Source organism: Acomys russatus, chromosome 17, assembly GCF_903995435.1.
Source record: "Acomys russatus chromosome 17, mAcoRus1.1, whole genome shotgun sequence".
NCBI lineage: Eukaryota > Metazoa > Chordata > Mammalia > Rodentia > Muridae > Acomys > Acomys russatus.
The window spans coordinates 16,352,944-16,372,198 of record NC_067153.1 but is presented as its reverse complement, the minus strand read 5'-3'; the positions used below and the strand labels follow the sequence as shown (position 1 = coordinate 16,372,198).

The 19,255-nt window shown below is 42.0% G+C and overlaps 1 pseudogene; it reads left to right on the top strand.

Annotated features, from left to right (window-relative positions):
- Positions 1-9,785, top strand: part of LOC127201795 (monocarboxylate transporter 12-like) — a 167,733-nt pseudogene extending 157,948 nt beyond the window's left edge.
- Positions 9,786-19,255: the final 9,470 nt, after the last annotated feature.

The window sequence follows — 19,255 nt, the reverse complement described above, 5'->3', positions numbered from 1 at the left end:
TGCCAACACAATTCTTTACAGACCTTGAAACAACAATTCTCAACTTCATATGAATAAAAGGAAATTTTTTTCTTAAGTATAAAAATATCACTGGGTGGTAGTGGCTGGTGCACACCTTTAATACTAGCACTCAGGAGACAGAGACAGGTGGATCTCTGTGAGTTTGAGGCTAGCCTGGTCTACAGGGCAGATTCCAGGACAACCTCGGATATTACACAGGGAAACCCTGTCTCAAGAAAAATAAAACCCTGAAACAAAACAAAAGAAAAAATGAAAACAAATCTATTTTTAAAAAGAATTAGAATTTTAGAGAGAGATTTTGATAAAGATTCATCAAAGGCTTGTTTCTATAATGGAGCATGGCACCTTAGGAAAACTAAGAAAGAACCATATTAATTTTATATCACAATCTGGCCACACAAGAAGCATCTATATGAAGGCTCTGGTAGGAGACTCAAGGCAAATATTTGTCAAGTGCATGGGGCATGAAAATGCCCCTAATGCGGAAATGCAAATCAAAACAACTCTGAGATTCCATCTTACATTTATCAGGAAATCTTAAAATTTGCAGGCAAAGGGTTGGAACTAGAAAAGATCATCCTGAGTGTGGTAGCCCAGACACAGAAAGACACGTATGGTATATATTCACTTATAAGTGGATATTAGCCCAACATGATGTCCTCTGAGAGACTTCACCCAATGGGGGATAGGGGCAGATGCTGGGACTCCCAGCTGGACTCTGGGAGGAGCCCTGAGAGTTATATGGAGGATTCAGAGGACGGAAGAACCCTGAGAGGTCAGGAGCCCCATAGGGAGACCATCAAGGCTGGTGGATCTGGATCCAGGGGGCCTGCACAAACTGATGCACCAACCAAACACAATGCATTCAAAGAACCTAGAATCCCTGTTCAGATGTAATTGATGGACAGCTCATTCTCCAAGTCAGGAGTAGGGGAGGGAGCAGGGACTGCCTCTGACATGAACTTGGGTGCCTGTGATTTGATCACTTCCTCTTGGTTGGGCAGCCTTGAGAGCACACAGGGGAAGGGGATGCAGGCTATTCTGATGGCTGATAAGCTAGGGTCAGAAGAGGGAAAGAGGGTGGGAAAGGGAAGATAAGAGTGAGGGGATAACAATCAGGATGTAATGTGAATAAATTATAATAAACTTTAAAAAGAAAAGATGAGAAATGCCCCATAGCATTAGTGAGCTTATGAATCAGCTGTAACTTATGGAACACTGCCTTCAATATTCAAGGTATATATGACACTCCAGAATAATGTAAGATGCCAAAGATAAAACAATATGTGAACAAAAAATAAAAAGTGGATATAAATAATACTGGAAGAATAAACAAGTTAATGATGCAAATCCAGGGAGAAGCCTATAAATCCAATCAGAACCAAGGTCAAAGTAAAGGGAAGATAGAAAAGGATATCCTCAACAAAGGTGAGCTTGCCAGATAACAGGAGGGAGAGACTCAGGATGCCACTAAGTGGGGTCTTCCAGCCAATATTAGTATGCCTCTGTCTAACATCTATCTGTGAACCAGGGTGCAGAACTGCTTCCTGCTGCCCAGGAGAGCTTTGCTTCCTAAAGAACAGATCGTGTGTTTGGGGGCGGGGGGGGGGGGGAATGGACACTCAGGATTGGAGAACTATCGGAAGTAGAAGTGTGCCTAGATGGCTGCTGTCAAATTCCCAGTCATCATGTAGCAGCTGTTACTGAGAGACTTCTAGGACCATGAGGCTGGGAGGAACCTGTCACTAAGTATGGCAGATTTCAAGTGGATTGAAGTTGGTTGATAATAGCTTAGAATTATCAACATTGTAGCAAGCCTGCATGAAGTGGTCTACAGAATGAAAATAGAGAAAACGCTCAAGATTTTCCATAAAGCCCAAAGCTGACCAGAACAGCACCAGACAGAAAAGCAAAGCAGAGAAAATTCTTATAGGCTTTTGGGTACAAATATATATGGAGCATTTCTTTAAGTGTTTCTCAGCCATTTGATACTCCTCTGTTGAGAATTCTCTGTTTAGTTCCAAGCCCCATTTCTCAATTGGGTTATTCGGTTTGGTGGTGTTTAATTTCTTGAGTTCTTTATATATTTTGGATATTAGACCTTTGTCAGATGTAGGGTTGCTGAAGATTTTCCTTAGTCATCAGGGAAATGCAAATCAAAACAACTCTGAGATTCCATCTTACACCCATCAGAATGGCTAAGATCAAAAATTCAAGCAACACCACATGCTGGCGAGGATGTGGGGAGAGAGGAACACTCCTTCATTGCTGGTGGGAATGCAAACTAGTACAGCCACTTTGGAAATCTATCTGGTGCTATCTCAGAAAAATGGGAACAGGGCTTCCTCAAGACCCAGCTATTCCACTCCTTGGAATATACCCAGAAGATGCTCCAGCACACAACAAGAAACTTTGCTCAACCATGTTCATAGCAGCCTTATTCATAATAGCCAGAACATGGAAACAGCCTAAGTGTCCCTCAGTAGAAGAGTGGATAAAGAAACTGTGGTACATATACACTATGGAATACTACTCAGCTATTAAAAACAAGGAATTCCCGAAATTTGTGGATAAATGGATTGAGCTAGAAATGATCATAATGAGTGAGTTAACCCAGAAGCAGAAAGAATCAAATGGTATATACTCACTTATATCTGCATACTAGCCCAAGGGGCATGTCCCACGAAAGCCTTCACTTACCAGGAAACTGGGACAGAGGGGAAGGCATCCTATTGGGACTCTAAATGAGAGACGCATGGGAGAACAGCACAATAAAAGGATCCAGAGGGTCCTAGAAATCTACACGTAGAACAATATGATAGGCAGATTTGGGCCCAGGGGTCCCGCTCAAACTAAGGCACCAGCCAAGGACAATACAGGAGGTAAACTTTAAACCCCTTCCCAGATCTAGCCAATGGTCAGAATATTCTCCACAGTTGAGTGGAGAGTGTGATACGACTTTCTCACGTACTCTGGTGCCTCACATTTGACCATGTCCCCTGGAGGGGGAGACCTGGTGGCACTCAGAGGAAGGACAGCAAGTAGCCAAGAAGAGACTTGATACCCTATGAGAATATATAGGGGGAGGTAATCCCCCTCAGGAACAGCCATAGGGGAGGGGAATAATGGGAAAATGGGGGGGGGGAGGAATGGGAGGATACAAGGGATGGGATAAACATTGAGATGTAACAAGAATAAATTAATAAAAAATATATATATATATGGATTAAGAATTTCCATGGAGGACAGGGTGATGCATACCTTTAAGGCAAAGACAAGCAGATCTGAGTTTGAAGCCACCTTGGCTACAAAGAGAAATATTATGTTTAAAAAAAAAACAAAGAAAGAATTGTTTCCAGAAGTAGGAAGCATTCATGGAATTTTCAATCAGAATGCATATCAAAATCCACAAAAATACTATACAAAACCTAAGCAAACAAATCACTACTATATGAATGTCCCAGAAATCAAAAACAAGGTAGATGTGTTCCAGGAATTCAGCTTTTGAAAACCAATTAACATAATTCCCCACAATAATAAAAAAGATAAAATGAATTACTGGCATGCTAGTATATATAGAAAAAAACATTCATAACCTTTCATATCAATTCATTATTGAGTGAAAATATGACTTGGGTGGAAATAAACTTCCTTAATCTTACTAGTTTTGTGTTTTAAATTCCAGAAATACTCAAGGAAAATATTGAAAGTGATTTCTCTTAAACTGACAATGTGGCAAGGAATCCCATGTTTTAAAAAAAAGATATTTATTTATTTAATGTATATAAGTGCTCTATCTGCATGTATACCTGCAGGTCAGAAGAGAGCATTAGATCCCAATATAAATCTTTGTGACCCACCTTGTGGTTATTGGGAATTGAACTCAGGACTTCTAGAAGAGCAGAGAGGTGTTCTTAGTTGCTGATCCATCTCTCCAGCCCCCAAGGAATCCCATTTTATTTACTTCCATTCAACACTGTCAAGCTCTAAGCCCATCTAAGATAGTAAAAAAAATTTTTAAAGAATTAAAGCAATAAATATGAAAGATGGAAGTATGGATATTCCTTTATTACATTGTTGAATATTCAGAAAGTCTAAAACACATAGTAAGAAACTAATAGAAGCTACAGATCTGCAGAAGGTAATGGACACACAGACTCGATACATTTATCCACGCATTTCTACATGTTCTATGTTACAATAAAAATGAAATACTCTTTCCAAAGGCATTAAAACACCAAATATTTAGAAATGCATTCTTTACATTTATTTTGTTTTTTAAATTATACTTTATTTATATTACATCTCATTTGTAGTTGCCTCCCTCTTGTCTTCCTGTTCCCATCCTCCCTCCTTCTTCTGCCCTATTCCCTTCCCTTAGACCTCTGACTGGTAGGGTCCTCCTTCTCCACCCTCTGACCACAGCCAATCAGGTCTCAGCTAGGTAGCCTGCATCCCCTTCCTCTGTGTTCCCACAGGACTTCCCCACCAAGGGGCAGTGATCTAATTGCAGGCATCTGAGTTCATGTCCAAGGCAGTCCTCTGCTCTCCTCTCCCCTTCTCCAAGAAATGCATTTTTATATGTAAAACCCCCATAGAGTTTTTACAAATTATGGCCAAGGATGCCTAAATTTAAATAAAGAGCAAAACAAAGCATATTTATAAATTAGGAGAGTTTCCATTGTTAAGATGGAAATTATTCTCAATTTCATCTTTTGATTTGCTGAAATATTACCCAGAAGTTCATTAATAGTCATCGGTGGACATAGACTAATAAGGTCTTTCTAAAAGCAATTCCACTAGCAAGCAACTAAAACATCATGCCCACCCCCCACAAAAAGAAAATTCCCTTAAATATTTAAAGACTCTTCAAACTAAAGTCTTGACAAAAGAGAGACGAGAGGCTTGGTAGCACTCTTTCAAGAACAGTGACTGTACCTCAGAACAAGAGCTTTGTACCACAGCGGAGTGCACGCCCCCATAGCCTACAGCTCTGCAGTCATGTTTAAGCCATCAACATACACTCATGGCAAAGGTACAGAGTCTCGAATATGTGAGGGAATAGCTCTACCCTTCCTGAAGACACCGTTCTCAGACGTTCCTTGTTATTTGTCTCGCTTAGCAGCTCCCTGGAAATCCTGACTCACATGATCTGTCTTTACTTGAACTAACTCAAGTCCATTCAGTTTGAACAGACCTTCATCTCAGTGAGATTGTTGAGAATCATCAGAGGAGGCCACAAGTAGGTCCCCTGAGACTACGCAGTCTGAACAAGAGAAAGAAAAGAGAATGTAGAAAAGTCTAGGGATCCCATGATCACACTGACAGAAGCATAATTGATAGCCCAGAAAGAGAGGCCAAAGAAAGGAGCACAAGAACCCTTGAAGCAATGACCAAATATGCCCCAAATCTGATGAAAAAAAAAAAACATTTATCAGAGCTTCCAAGAAGCTCGACTAATTCCAAACAAGGTAAGGTCAAAGAGATCACATCTAGAAACGTCACAACAAAGATGACAAGAGACAAAGACTCTTGAAAACAGAAAAAGAACATCAGCTCATTCACACAGCACCCAGAATCACCAACGTCATTTTGAAAGAGAACAAAGTTGGACAACTCTCATCCCCATGAAAACTTACTGTAAATCTAGCTATGCCAATAGTATGAGATGGGAATAAGGATGGGTGGGTGGGAGAGATGGACAAGTCTGGAAATAAATATTCATATTTATAGTCAACTGGTTTTGAAAAAAAAGGTACCAATGACAGTCACTGTTCAACAAATGACGCCAGGATAATTAGATATCTAGTGGATAAAAATGAGCTTAGACCTTCATTTCACACTCGTAAATAAATATGAACTCAAAATGATTCAGAGACTCAAATATAGTCAACATCTAAAGGCAATAGAGGATAGTTCTGGGGAGATAGCTCCGTTGGTAAAGTGCTTGTTACATAAGCATATGACCCTGAGTTTGGATCCCCAGCACCCAGGTAAAAACCCAGGTGTGGCAGTGCATGCCTGTAATCCCTGACCAGGGAGGGGAGAGACAGAAATTCCAGAAGCTTCAGTGACAGGCACTGCCTCAAAAAATAAGATAGAGAGCAACATAGGAGACACAAACATTGACTTCCACATATGCATACATATGTAATACATATATATCACACATACAGGCACATACATACACGCTCACATAGGAAAGTGGTTTTAAGACTTTGCCTACAAAAATTAACATTGCTTAGTTAAATTGAACGCATATGGCATGAAGAAAAATATTACAAAATGCTCTGTTTTCATTTTCTGGTGCCATAAATATTCTGAGAAAAGCATCCTAAGAGAGAAACTAATTCTAGCTCACAGTTCGGGAGGACAGTCTTTGATGAAAGGAAAGTCAAGGCAGCAAGAGCTTCGAGCCTCTGCTACCATCACATCCGCAGTCAGGAGGCAGAAAGTGATGAATACATGCCACTGCTCAGCTCTCTGTTTTCACTTACATAGTGCAGGACACCATCAAAGGAATAGTGCCACCCACAGTGGGCAGGTCTTCCTACCTCAATTAACACAATCAAGAAAACCCCTCACAGGTGTGCCAGTCTCCAAGGAGATTCCAGATTCTGGCAAACTGACAATTAACAGTAACCATAGCAGATGTCATAAAAATGTAATATGTTTCATATAATATTATATATTATATACATATATATCATGTGCATACTATATATTACATAGATATTACACACATATATAGCATGTCATTTTAGTTGAAAAATGCTAAAATTTACTTCTAATTTGAAAGCTTTCCAATGGAAGGAAATAATTAATAAGAATAAGAATAATAAATAACACACGAGACAAGTTCTCACTATGTAGCCTTCACTGTCCTGAAACCCACTATGTAGACAAGGCTGGTCTAGAACTCATAGATATCTGCCTACCTCTATCTCCCAAGTGCTGGGAGTAAAGGGGTATGCCAATGCAAATGGCAAATATTTTACTTTTTAATGACTGCAATAAGAAAATAAGTATATGAAACAATAGATGGGTAGAAGATATTTGCATAATTCATACCCAAAAAACAATTCATATCCATAATTTACAAACAGCACAGATATCCAATAACACAAAACATTCCAAAGAATGGGAAAATTATGCATAGAAACGTCATCAGTTATAAAATGGCTAATTTATACATTGCAGGTGCCAACATAGGGATATATAAATGAAACCACAGTAAAAATAAGTCACACAGAGAATAAGCATAAGTGAAAAGGATAAAAATAAACCCTGAAGATGTAGGAAAATGGGTAATGACACATCACCAGTAATAAGGACATTGTGCAGATACTTTGAAAGACATTGCAGCAGTTTCTTGAAAGTTATACAGAAATCTTAGAGGAGTCACAGATTCACTCTTAGTTATCTACTTAAGAACAAGGAAAATGTTGAAAGGGATATGAAAATTCACTGCAATATTGTTCAAACAAAAAAAATTACAAGTAATACCAGGAAACTGGGACAGAGGGGAGGACATCCTATTAGGACTCTAAATGAGAGAAGCATGGGAGAATAGCAAAGTAGAAGGATACAGAGGGTCCTAGAAACCTACAAGTAGAACATTATGATAGGTAGATTTGGGCCCAGGGGTCCCACTCAAACTAAGGCATCAGCCAAGGACAATACAGGCGGTAAATTTTAAACCCCTACCCAGATCTAGCCAATGGTCAGAACATTCTCCACAATTGAGTGGAGAGTGGGATAGGACTTTCTCACGTATTCTGGTGCCTCACATTTGACCATGTCCCCTGGAGGGGGAGACCTGGTGGCACTCAGAGGAAGGACAGCAGGTTACCAAGAAGAGACTTGATACCCTATGAGCATATATGGGGGAGGTAATCCCCCTCAGGAACAGTCATAGGGGAGGGGAATAATGGGAAAATGGGGGGGAGGAAGAATGGGAGGATACAAGGGATGGTATAACCATTGAGATGTAACAAGAATAAATTAATAAAAAAAATTTTTTTAATTTACAAGTAAGCTAACTGTCCATTAACTGCAGAGCAAATCACCAAAGTGTAACATGTCTACCAAACTGAACAATACTTAGCCATAAGGAGTGATAAAGTGGGGACCCATGAGATGGCTCATTGAATAAAGGCACTTGTCACCAAACTTGACAAATCCCTAGAACCCACATGATGGAAAGAATAAATCTCATTCTTTCCTTGTCTTCTTCAAGGATGTCAAATACAAATAGCCAAAACACTAAGAATGTAACATTTATATAATTCCTGATTGTGTCATAATTCTTCTTGCTATAGTTGATCTATTGTATATATGTGTGATAATATAAATGCATATGTAAAATATAAAATAATAAGAAGAAAAAAGGAACAAAATTTTGACTTAAATATTCATACTAAACAATATCACAGGTCTAAGATTTAGTTTTTTGCCTAGATTTCCAAATCAACTTAGTTGAAATAAATGTCTGGAGTTCATTGGAGTTCTGTAGCTTTTTCAAATTCTTTTAGGAACAGTTGGTTTTTTTGTTTGTTTGTTTGTTTTGTTTTGTTTTGTTTTAATGACTGCTACCTTTACTGAGCACTTACCTTGTGCTTGTTGTCATGCTTTCAAATCATTTTCATGAGGTCATTTCTACCACATTACAGGATTAGTCCAGGTATATGACAGTGATTTTAACTAGTGAGCTATCCAGTCTGTGAGTCAGTTCTTAAGCTGTCTTAGCATAGCTAGGGCAGTGGTAGAGCATTGGTGAGATCAAGACAGCAAGCTTGTTGATATGTTGAGTCAGATTATCCTTAAGAAAGCAGTTTTGATTGAAAGTGATGATACTAGTAGTGTTTTGTTTCTACATTTTTGTTAACGAATCCTACCAAACCCTCAAGGACTGCAGAGGCAGCGATTCTGACTTTGATGTACCTCCATTGGGGGGGGGGGTGAGTTTCAGAGGTACTTTGTTCAGGATTATTCACAAACAGCATGGATCCATTCCGTCACAGACTGTATGACAAGGCTCTGTGCTCTACTTGGGATGGTTGTCAGTAACCAATTATCCTGTCAAGTAGGGATCATGCTGGGAGGATTGCTGGCATCTACTGGTTTCATCCTGGGCTCATTTGCCACCAGCCTGAAACAACTCTACTTCACTCTGGGAGTTCTTACAGGTCTTGGATTTGCACTTTTGTTACTCTCCGGCAATTGCTATGGTCAACAAGTATTTCAGCAGGTGGAAAGCCCTCGCTTACGGGATTGCCCTGTCGGGCAGTGGCAGTGGCACCTTCATCCTGGCTCCTGTCATTCAGCTCCTCGTTGAACAGTTTTCCTGGCAAGAAGCACTGCTCACTCTTAGAGCGTTCATTCTGAATCTCAATGTTTGTGGTGCTTTGATGCATCCAATTACTCTTAAAGAGGACCATTCACGTACAGAGGAGAATCATGACCATGGAACTCCAAGAGAAGACTGTAAGCAGGCATCTCCCTATTCACTATTGACCAAAGGATGGACAGAGACCCGTCTTTGCTGCTCTTTGCAGCAGGAGTACTGATGTCCGACTTCATTGTGTTGGCCATCTCTGTTCTGTTCATGGCTTTCAGCTGCAGCCGTCTCTTTGTGTATCTTGGTGCCTTATGCTTAGAGTGTTGAAGTGAGCCACCATCAACCTGCTTTCCTAATGTCCATACTTAGGGTGATTGATACTGTTTTCAACGTCACATTTGGATGGCTAACTGACAGAAGGTAAAATCTGTGAAAAATAAAAATAAAAATAAAATTTGAAAAAAAGCTGACTCTTTCCCACAGCTGGTCCTCCAGACTCCCCATATCATCTTGCCATGCATGACTATACACACATAAGAAATAAATTAATTTTTTTAAACTTTAAAACTAAGTAATGATGCATGCCACAGCATCATATTTGGCACATTTCATGACACTAAGTGAAATAAGCCAGATTTTTTAAAAGGCACATATTATGTCATTCCATACATAAATGCAAGAGTGAGAAAATATACAGAATCAGAAAGTAAGTTACTGGTTGCTTGGAGCTGCGGGTGGAAACAGGGATTAATATAGACACACGTGATCTTGTTGTGTGGATAAAAAATGTTTTGAAATTGATTTATGGTAATGGCTGCAACACTTGGCAAAGTTACTAAATGTAATTGAATTGTATCCTCAAAATGGATGAATTTAATGTCATATAAATAAAATCCGTTAAGGCTATTAAGGAACAATAGGCCAAATCAGCAGAGTTAGAGACTGAATGTTCACATACCCCAACATGGCTACAACAGTATTTGGGCTCTGGTAGGAGACTGCCCTGTCCCCCATACCTTCTTCCATTTAAGGATAGAAGTCTGTCATGTAGAAGTGACCCTCACCCCACCCTATCAGCACCTTGCCATGTCAAACCTCTGCCCAACGACTTCTAGTCTCTAGAACTGTGGAAAGTTAAGTCTGAGCCAATCATCCTATGGCCATTTGTTAAAGCAACTAAGCTGAATAAAATACAAAATGTGGATGGTGGGGAGATGGCTCACTGGGTAAGAGTGCTTGCTGAGTAAGCATAAGAACCTGAGTTCAAATCCCCAGCACCTACATAACAGGCCAATGTAACTACACCTGCATCCCCAGCCCTGAGGGGTGTGGGGAACGAAGACAGGAGGATTGCTCAGCTTGCTGGCCACCAGCCTAGCTCCAGGATCATAGAGAGACCCTACCTTGAAAAAGTGGGCATGATGGAGCAGGATACTCGACACTCTCTGCTGGCCTCCATGTGTGCATAGTGTATACACACACATGGGTATATATCACACATAGCTCACACAAACAAAATGTAAATGTTTAGAATATAAAATGTAGCAAACATGAGCATATATTTTTAAAAAAAACATAGAACAAACAAGGTTGGTAACACACAAACCTTTACTTTCTCTAAATTTGAGATATCTCATATTTTTCAATTTTAACAATACATCCATGAAGATGTGTACCATCTGAGACACAGCATTGTCTGTCGGGATGCATCTAGCCAGGACTGGAAGGTATTTCTGAGGTACCTATATCATTGTTATTGTTGTTTTATGAGTTATTGAAAATCTATGCTTGGTAATTGCCTAGTGTTTCTTTCTCATCGTCAGCAACACTCGGCTTAGAACTGGGCTCAGAGGAGGTCATCGTCAGCTAAAGGCGGTATCTTCTATCCTCCCAGACCCAATGAGAGTTTCCACAGGTCTCTTAGCCACTCACGGGTTGCTTTCTGAGACTTCAGAATTGTCTAATTAGAAAATATTGCTATCACGATGAGTAGATACAGTGGTTTGAGATGAAGGTGGAGAAACAAGGAGAAAAGCGGACTCATTTGCTCAGTGTTTCTCTTCTCCGCCAACCCCCTCTCAGCTCCTGGTATCCAAAGCTTACCCCCATAGGTACAAGTAATTTTCTCTATGAACCTTGGGCCAAATCCAACATTTTCATGAATTAGTAATAATGCCCTTTTACACGCATTGATTCTCTAAAAGTGTAATGAGAGAGCAGAAAATGTGATTATCATGTTATTGCAATTTTTCTGATGAAGAAATATAGGTACAGGATACAAGCTGAGCTAAGGCTCATCAGTATTCTCAGTGTGCATGTTGTAGAACCAGAAAGAAAACTCCACTCTGTTGTGTGTTAAGTTCAGGCTACAGAAGACTGTGTAGACCAGAGTATTATTCACCTTGTCACCAGACCTGTACAGACAGTGCAAACACAGCGTATTCAGAACTACATCCCAGATCTTCACAACCAGGCCTGGCTTCTCTACGGTTTCCATTGTTTCTGTAAATGGTAACTGTCCCTCCAGCCATTCAAGATAAAGAGTTTCAGTCCTCCCTGGGGCTTCTTGTTTTCCCTTCCTTCCACTAAAATCAACATACCTAGCCTTTAAAACTGTCCAGAAAAGTCCACCACATCCCAATAGACACCTCCACTTCCAATAGCTATGGCCCCAAGTCTTCACAATGGATCTTCTAACATACCCCATGTCTGCCTAAAACCTGACAGCAACTCCGTCACTAGTTAATCAAACCTCCACATTCACTGCAACCTCTAAGAGCTGTAGTAGGAAGCCCCGCCTCTGGAAGCTTCCTATCCACTTCTCTTCTGTCTTCCCTCTACCCCTCCCCTAGACCTTTTCTTATCAAACACACCCCAATGTGCTGCCTCACCTCCCCAGGCTTGCAGGGAAGGTCCTCCCACCTCTACCTTCACACTCTTAACTATGACCTTTCCATCAAGGCCTCACCTGGCCACACATCTTCTGTCTTCAGTTGTTGAAAAGCAGGCTCCAATCCCTGCCCTGCACTTCCTCCTGCTGAAAGCTGAACCAAGAAGGAGCTGCTTTGCAAGGGCTCCGCTTTGGTTCTGCAGGGGATGAACCGAGCAATAGATTGATGATAAAAACAAACCCATGGACATCTAAGAGGAAGCTTGCTCAGCCCTGCAGCAGCAGATCCCAAATTTAAATAAGGGCCTCTTTACTTCCCTGTGTAGAATACTGCAGCGCCTTTCTAGCAGTTATTACCCCACCTAAAACCCGGAGCATACATAATGCCCTTAAGCCATGTTTTCTAAAGCAATATTTTAGACTTGGCCTCTTGATCTCCCCAGGGGTTCAGCAAGGCAACCAGACCACAGTCAGTGTGAATACAGTCAAGAATCAAAGGCACAAATAACCTTTCCCAGCTGCACACATGGGATTATGGGTAAGAACTTTCCATCGCTGCTGCATTGCAGAATCATTTCAGTTATTTTTCCACTGTGTTTTATGAATACTTTGGTACTTGGGATTCAGCTGAACCTGGCTTCCGCCCTCCTATCAAGAGTATCTTTGACCTCTAGAGCAACAATCACAACTGAGAGTGCACTATTACCTCATGGCCTACTCAAGGAAGTCACATACTGCTCAGATATTACCACAACCAACCAACGTGTTGTGACTGAAGAATTGTGTGATGCTATGGTAACACAGAACATGGGCCACACTTGCTATTTTATTTTGTATATACATATGTGCATGGTGGATGTGTGCATACATATGAGCAGGTATGTAATGCTGTGTGTGCACACATGTGAATGCAAGTGTGTGTGTGTGTGTGTGTGTGTGTGTGTGTGTGTGTGTGTGTGTAGACCAAAGGAGAATGTGAGATACTCTACCCCATCACTCTTGGAGGCCTTCTTCTTGAGACAATGTTCTTCACTTGACCCAGAGACAGGCTGGAATCTAGCAAGCCCCAGTGATCCCCCTGTCTGCATCGCTATAGCAGTGTGGTTCAGGGGTATGTGGCCATGCCAAAGGTTTACATCAGCTCTAGGATTCATATCCATGTCCCTCTGCTTGTAAAGAGAGGCTTCATACCATTGAGCCCTCTCTCCATCTCCTCTGCTATTTTTTAAGTATGCACTCTGGGTATTTTTAGCAGATAGACAATAAAGCTATAAGTCATTTTAACCAGAGGAGATTTGAAGGATAAAAAAATAAGGACAAATGCAGAGCTTCAAACAGTGGGAAAACAAAGCAGCATGACGGAGCAAGAAAGAAAACCATGACAAATGCCACATATACTTTAGTCTGAATGTGTGTCCCCAAAGTCCATATGTTGAAGCCTTAATTCTCAAGGTCATGTCTAGGAAACAGAGCCTCAGGGAGGCAAATAAGTCATGCAGGCAGACCTTATTGAAGAGATTCCAGAGAATGACCCCCCCCATTGCTGTTTACACCCTGTTAGGCACAGGAAGAATGTACCATCTATGCTAACAGGCTCTCCCCAGACACCAGACCTGACTCTATCTTAGACTTCTTGTCCCCAGAGTTATGAGAATTAAATTTTTGTTGTTCTTACGCTACCCTGTCTATGATATTTTGTTAGTGCAGGCCAAATACCCTAATAGCATTGTAGACAAATTGAGCTGCATTTTTGTTCTTACGTAGGCAACACCATATAGCAAATCCATGCAGTGCCAAGCCAATCCATTGCAAATGTATGCACCTACCAAGAAGCAAATCAAGGCAAAATTGGGAAAGCGTGGATCACTTAGAGAAAAACAAACTAAAATCATTGGGAAATTGGCCATTGAGAGGCTAGGGAACAAGATCTTAAGGAGAGGGACATGTATTCTGTCACTTCTCACCTCATTGCACTGGCTGATAGGAGCATAGGCACAGAGGATCTGAGGTTCTTCTCAGAAGTTCGGGAGGTTCATGAGGAACGAAAATGGAGTTCGCTCAAGAGTTTGTTCAGTCACACACTTCAGGTTTTCACAACCCTGAAAGACAAAGCCCTATGACTGGGGAACACCTCAAACAGATCATCTCTTACAAAGTCTAAATCCTACATGTGGTAAGTTGCGTCTATTTAATCAAACTTCCTGCGGTAATAGGCGAGCCCACGTGAGTGCCATTTAACATGAGCTAGGAGGCCACAAAGCACTTGAAATGTGGCCAGTGCCACCTGAAAACTCAGCATCTCATTTATTTAATTTTGATTATGTTAAACTCAATATTGAATAGCTGCGTGAGATTTTTTTTGGATGACAAGAGTGACTTCATTCATGATCTGGCTTATCTCCCAGAGAGATGCTCGTCAGAGAATGGCTGGCACTGGTGTATGAAAGCTCAACCCATTTCCCCAGTTCAGTACCACGTGAACTAAGCCAGTTCAGCGTGGGGGGCACCAGGGAATAAGGCTGCCTCACAGCCTGAGGTTTCCATCTGTGACCTTTTCTCCATTCCTTCCTAGACATTGACAGCCCTATCATTTCTTAAGGAACCCTGAGTAATTATCTCTACTGGGCTGTGTGTCCCCGGAAGCCCTGCCTGTGGTACTGGATGATTGAGTAGTGCAGGAGTGTAAATTAAAAGGCAACATGAGGCTAAGTCTATCAAGCTGGTACAACATCCCAATACTGGCAGGACTGACACATAACCCCTGCAAACTAGCATCATGAGTGCTAAAGCTACCATTGACTACAGACTGGGATAGGATGTAGAGAAAAACACACATCGGCTTATGGGCCACGTCCATCTTTGAGAATAGTCACTGACAGCAAAATAGTTGCTGGAAAGACATTGGAGTTGAATGCCTACGTAAGATGTGATGGATGCACTGGAAAAGGTAAACAGCACCTGAGGGTAACCAAACAACAGTTCAGAGGTGAGTGTGAGAACTAGAGAGCTTCCTCAGAGGCACAGGAAGAGCCCTTTAGTGAAAGGACAGAGGGAATTGAGGACCAGGCTCAAGGTAGGCATTTCAGAGTAGCTAAGTTCCAACCTAATCCAAAGTCCAAACTAAGTGGCCTCTGGTGCATGAAATGGTTGACAGCTACATAAAGGAGAGACACTCTTGGCCTTATGAAATGGCCAGGCCCTCTCTGTGCAGAGCTAGCACTAACCTCAGACTTAGACAATGCAGCGTCCTCTTCATACAGCACAAGCACGCCCTTCTGGGTGTGACCCCATCTCCCCCGATGGCCCACGCTCAAATACAATGCAACCTGTCTGAGAGCTGCCAGTTCTGTAAGAGAGGTAAAAGTTCTGGTGAACGTGCTCTGAAATAGACTACAGGTGATACCCCACCACAGAGTGCACACAGTGCACAAGCCTGGAGAGATCCAATTGTGAGGATCATGAACAGCTCTTATGGGGTGCTGGAGTCACTCCAAGCAAGACCTAGAAAATGCTGAAGATCCCAATAAGGCAGCTCCTGGAATCATGAAAAGAAAGGATGGTCCATACCAAACAGCAGAGGCATGGCAGGATGTCCAGGGGGTGATAGAAGAAAACTTGCAGAAGTGGGTATGTCCACATGGATATACAGTAGGATGCTCTTGTCCTCAGCCTCACTTCCTATAGCCTCAGCCAATCAAAATCCCAAACTAGAAACATTTGTTTTAATAATTCAAAAGAGAGAAATAAACACACACCTATGTATACATGAGCTTCTTATGTATATAATATATATACATATATTAATATATATTGATACAATTGTTCTATTTTATTATTTGAACTAGTCCATATTTAAGGTTTCTCAGCCTTCACGTAGTCAGACAAAACTACATCCAGATGCCCTGGATGGTGGCTGGGGATTCAGATGTCATGAGAGCTTCTAGAGGTGGGGCACAGGGGGCGGGGATTTATCCCAAGACAGAAACTTCGAAATGAACTTCTCCTGCAGAAGCAGCCACGGTTCTTCATCTGTTTGTCCTCCTAGTGTTCTTCTTGAGACCTTATTTGCTTCTCAAAGATTTCTCCTAGCCATACATGTTCCTGCCCAATGGGAGAGGGCGTGGAGATTAAAGACTGACCAGGGGCTTGGAGGGAAGCAGAACTTTGCTGATGCCCTGAGAACTATGACAGCTACCAGGCCTTGGGGGAGGGAGTGCTGTGCTGCCCTTCAAGGACCTTGCTCAGCTGAAAGAAGGTTTTTCTCCTTGCTGTTTTTACTATTGCTGAGTTGTCAAATACTAAATCGAGTAGGATTCTGCAGAGGGAGACTTTTTTTTTTTTTAATTTGATGCACTAACCAAGAAGGTAAGTAACTTTGCTCAATCAATTAATAAATATCATTTTAATGAGCCATTTTAATGAGCCTGACAGAAAGTACTTCCTGGATGCTGCAGAGTATAAAGTGCCTACTGTGTGCCACCTTCTGTCCCAAAGAGTTTTCATGAGCTAAATCTTTCTTTCTTTCTTTCTTTCTTTCTTTCTTTCTTTCTTTCTTCCTTCCTTCCTTCCTCCCTCCTTCCCTCCCTCCCTCCCTTCCTTGCTGCCCTCCTTCCTCCCTTCCTTCCTTTCTTTCACAGCATATTAATGAGAAAATCTAATGAAAAGAACTGAGGCATGAAGATTCTGGATAGCTTCCCTGAGGCTAGACTGCAAGAAGGAGGAGATACCCAGTCCTCAAAGCCAGGCAGTGAGCTCAGGATCAGCCCTGTTCACAGCTGTGCTGTGTCACCTCATACGAGAGAACCTCAGCTGGAAGACAGAGGCTGGTAGCAATACCTTTAGGTACGAGGGTCTGCTCTAGTGCTCCGGGTCTCAGCAGCACCGCAGGGAAGTGGGCACGGTTCTTTGGAGGCTGCACAGTGATGTTTGGCCTGAAATGAAGCAGGTCAGTGTGAAAGTTGAGCTGTTGTCAGCATCGCACCACAGTAGCCAGAGCCAGGTTAAGCCTGAGGGCAGGAAATCCACATGGTGTGGCTTTATTGAGTGTCTACCATTACAGAAAGAGCCCCTGAACTTAGGGAGAGCAGCTGCAGGAACGGCAGCATCCCATGATGAGAGGTTTCTGTGTTTAATTAAGAGAGTGAGCCCTTACGCTAGTTTTCATTAACCAACCCTTGGCAGGCAAAAGGAATGCTTTTTCTATGCCCAGGGAGAAACAAAGCAGGAATCAGTCACTGTAGCATGGAGACAGAGAAAACCCAGAGAGTTCGTGGCCTGTGGGCTCCAGCCATCCTCCCCAAAGTACAGCCTCCAGCTCTGTCACTCTGACCTTCCTGCAGACTGATGCCCAGTTTCCATCATTCTAGCCACCGCCATGATTGCCTCTTGCCTGCAGCGTGACCATGACCTCCACTGAACTATTGGAACAATGGTTCAACTTTCTAATGCTATTTCCTTACCTTCTCATCCCCCCCGCCAGACTTCCTCACCAGGAGGCATGGCTTCTTCCCTTCCCCAAATGATCATCAGTCACCCTCCACATAGACAGAAAAGATGAAATCAGAGACCAGAAGACATAACTTGCTCAGAGCTCATGGTCAGTAGGAGATAGCTAGTGTCACCTTTGAGGCAAGCTTTCTAGTTCCAAAGCTGAGCATCAACCACTGACCTTGGACCTCTCTGTGAGCATCATTGAGACCCTTTCCTTTTGCATAAATACCAGCCTGAGAGTTGTGTTTCTTCTCTTCATGAACTTGGTCCCCAAACGTGGTGCTGTAGGTCCTGAGTCATGTGCTGCCTGTCTGCTCACCTCAGCTCTTCTCAATACATAACAGCAACACACGCTAACATGAACACATTATACCTCTCCATTCATGATGTTGCTACTTGCTGGATCCTTGTCAGAGTTCTCTGCTACTCCCACAAACCCCTCCCCATCCTGCTTCTCCTGTCCCATTACCCTTTTGCATCCCACTTTGAAGACCTACCTAAGGTGCTCCCTGGCTGTTCAGGTGCTTCCCACTATAGTGACTACATACAAATTGAAATGCACCTGTTTTGTTGATCCTGCAGCCCTTGAACCATTTATGTATGCCCCCCACAATCATCTATTTTCCTCTGTTTATCACATGCGCATGTGCACACACACACACACACACACACACACACACACACACACACACTGAAAAAAATAAATGGGAAATAAGATAATTGAAAAGTGTAACCACTGTATGGATGTTGGGCTGAGGTAACTTTGAAAATCCATTTGAACATCTATTTAGACAAGAGAGGAACCCTCATATTTCATTCACTTTAAAAAAAAAATGTCCTCTGAGAAACAACCCACCTTCTTTGTGTCTGTTGTTGATCAGGGAGCCTAAGACCTCCAGTTTGATGGTGCTGCCTGCTGAGGTGCCTCTCTGAGTTTATGTCTCAGGAAGGAGGCAATAAAGATGTCAAAGGTGCTGGTTTCACTGGAGAGAAAAGGATGACCACAGCAACCAGCTGTATGAGCCCAGGGCAAATGAGCCTGGAAATGCCCTTCACCTGCTGAACGGTCCAGTTGAGCCCTATGAAAAGTTGAGCCCCAGCACATCAGCCTATTCCTCCTGTCATTTGTGTAACACAGCTACGGCAGCTTAAAGATGGTATCCAAGATTCGTTGAGAACAAAGTGTTGAAAACAAATATCATAGCCAGCTACCTCTGCTCTTAGACTTAAAGCTAAATCAGGACCAAAGAATACTTTTTTTTTTTTCACCCTGAGAAGCCTCTCTCCCAACACCAGTATCACCGAATGGAGCCAAGTGACAGAAGTGTAAATGACCCAAAACTACTGTGGACACTGGAAAGTCCTGGCTTTCTCATAGACACATAGGTGTCATCATTTTCAATTAACTGTCCCACTTCAGGAGACCCAAAAGCCAGGGCTACAAAACAAAAAGCCACAGTGACAAACTCCCGGTATCTGTTGCTCTCACTTTTCAGGTTATCTGCACTGTAAGT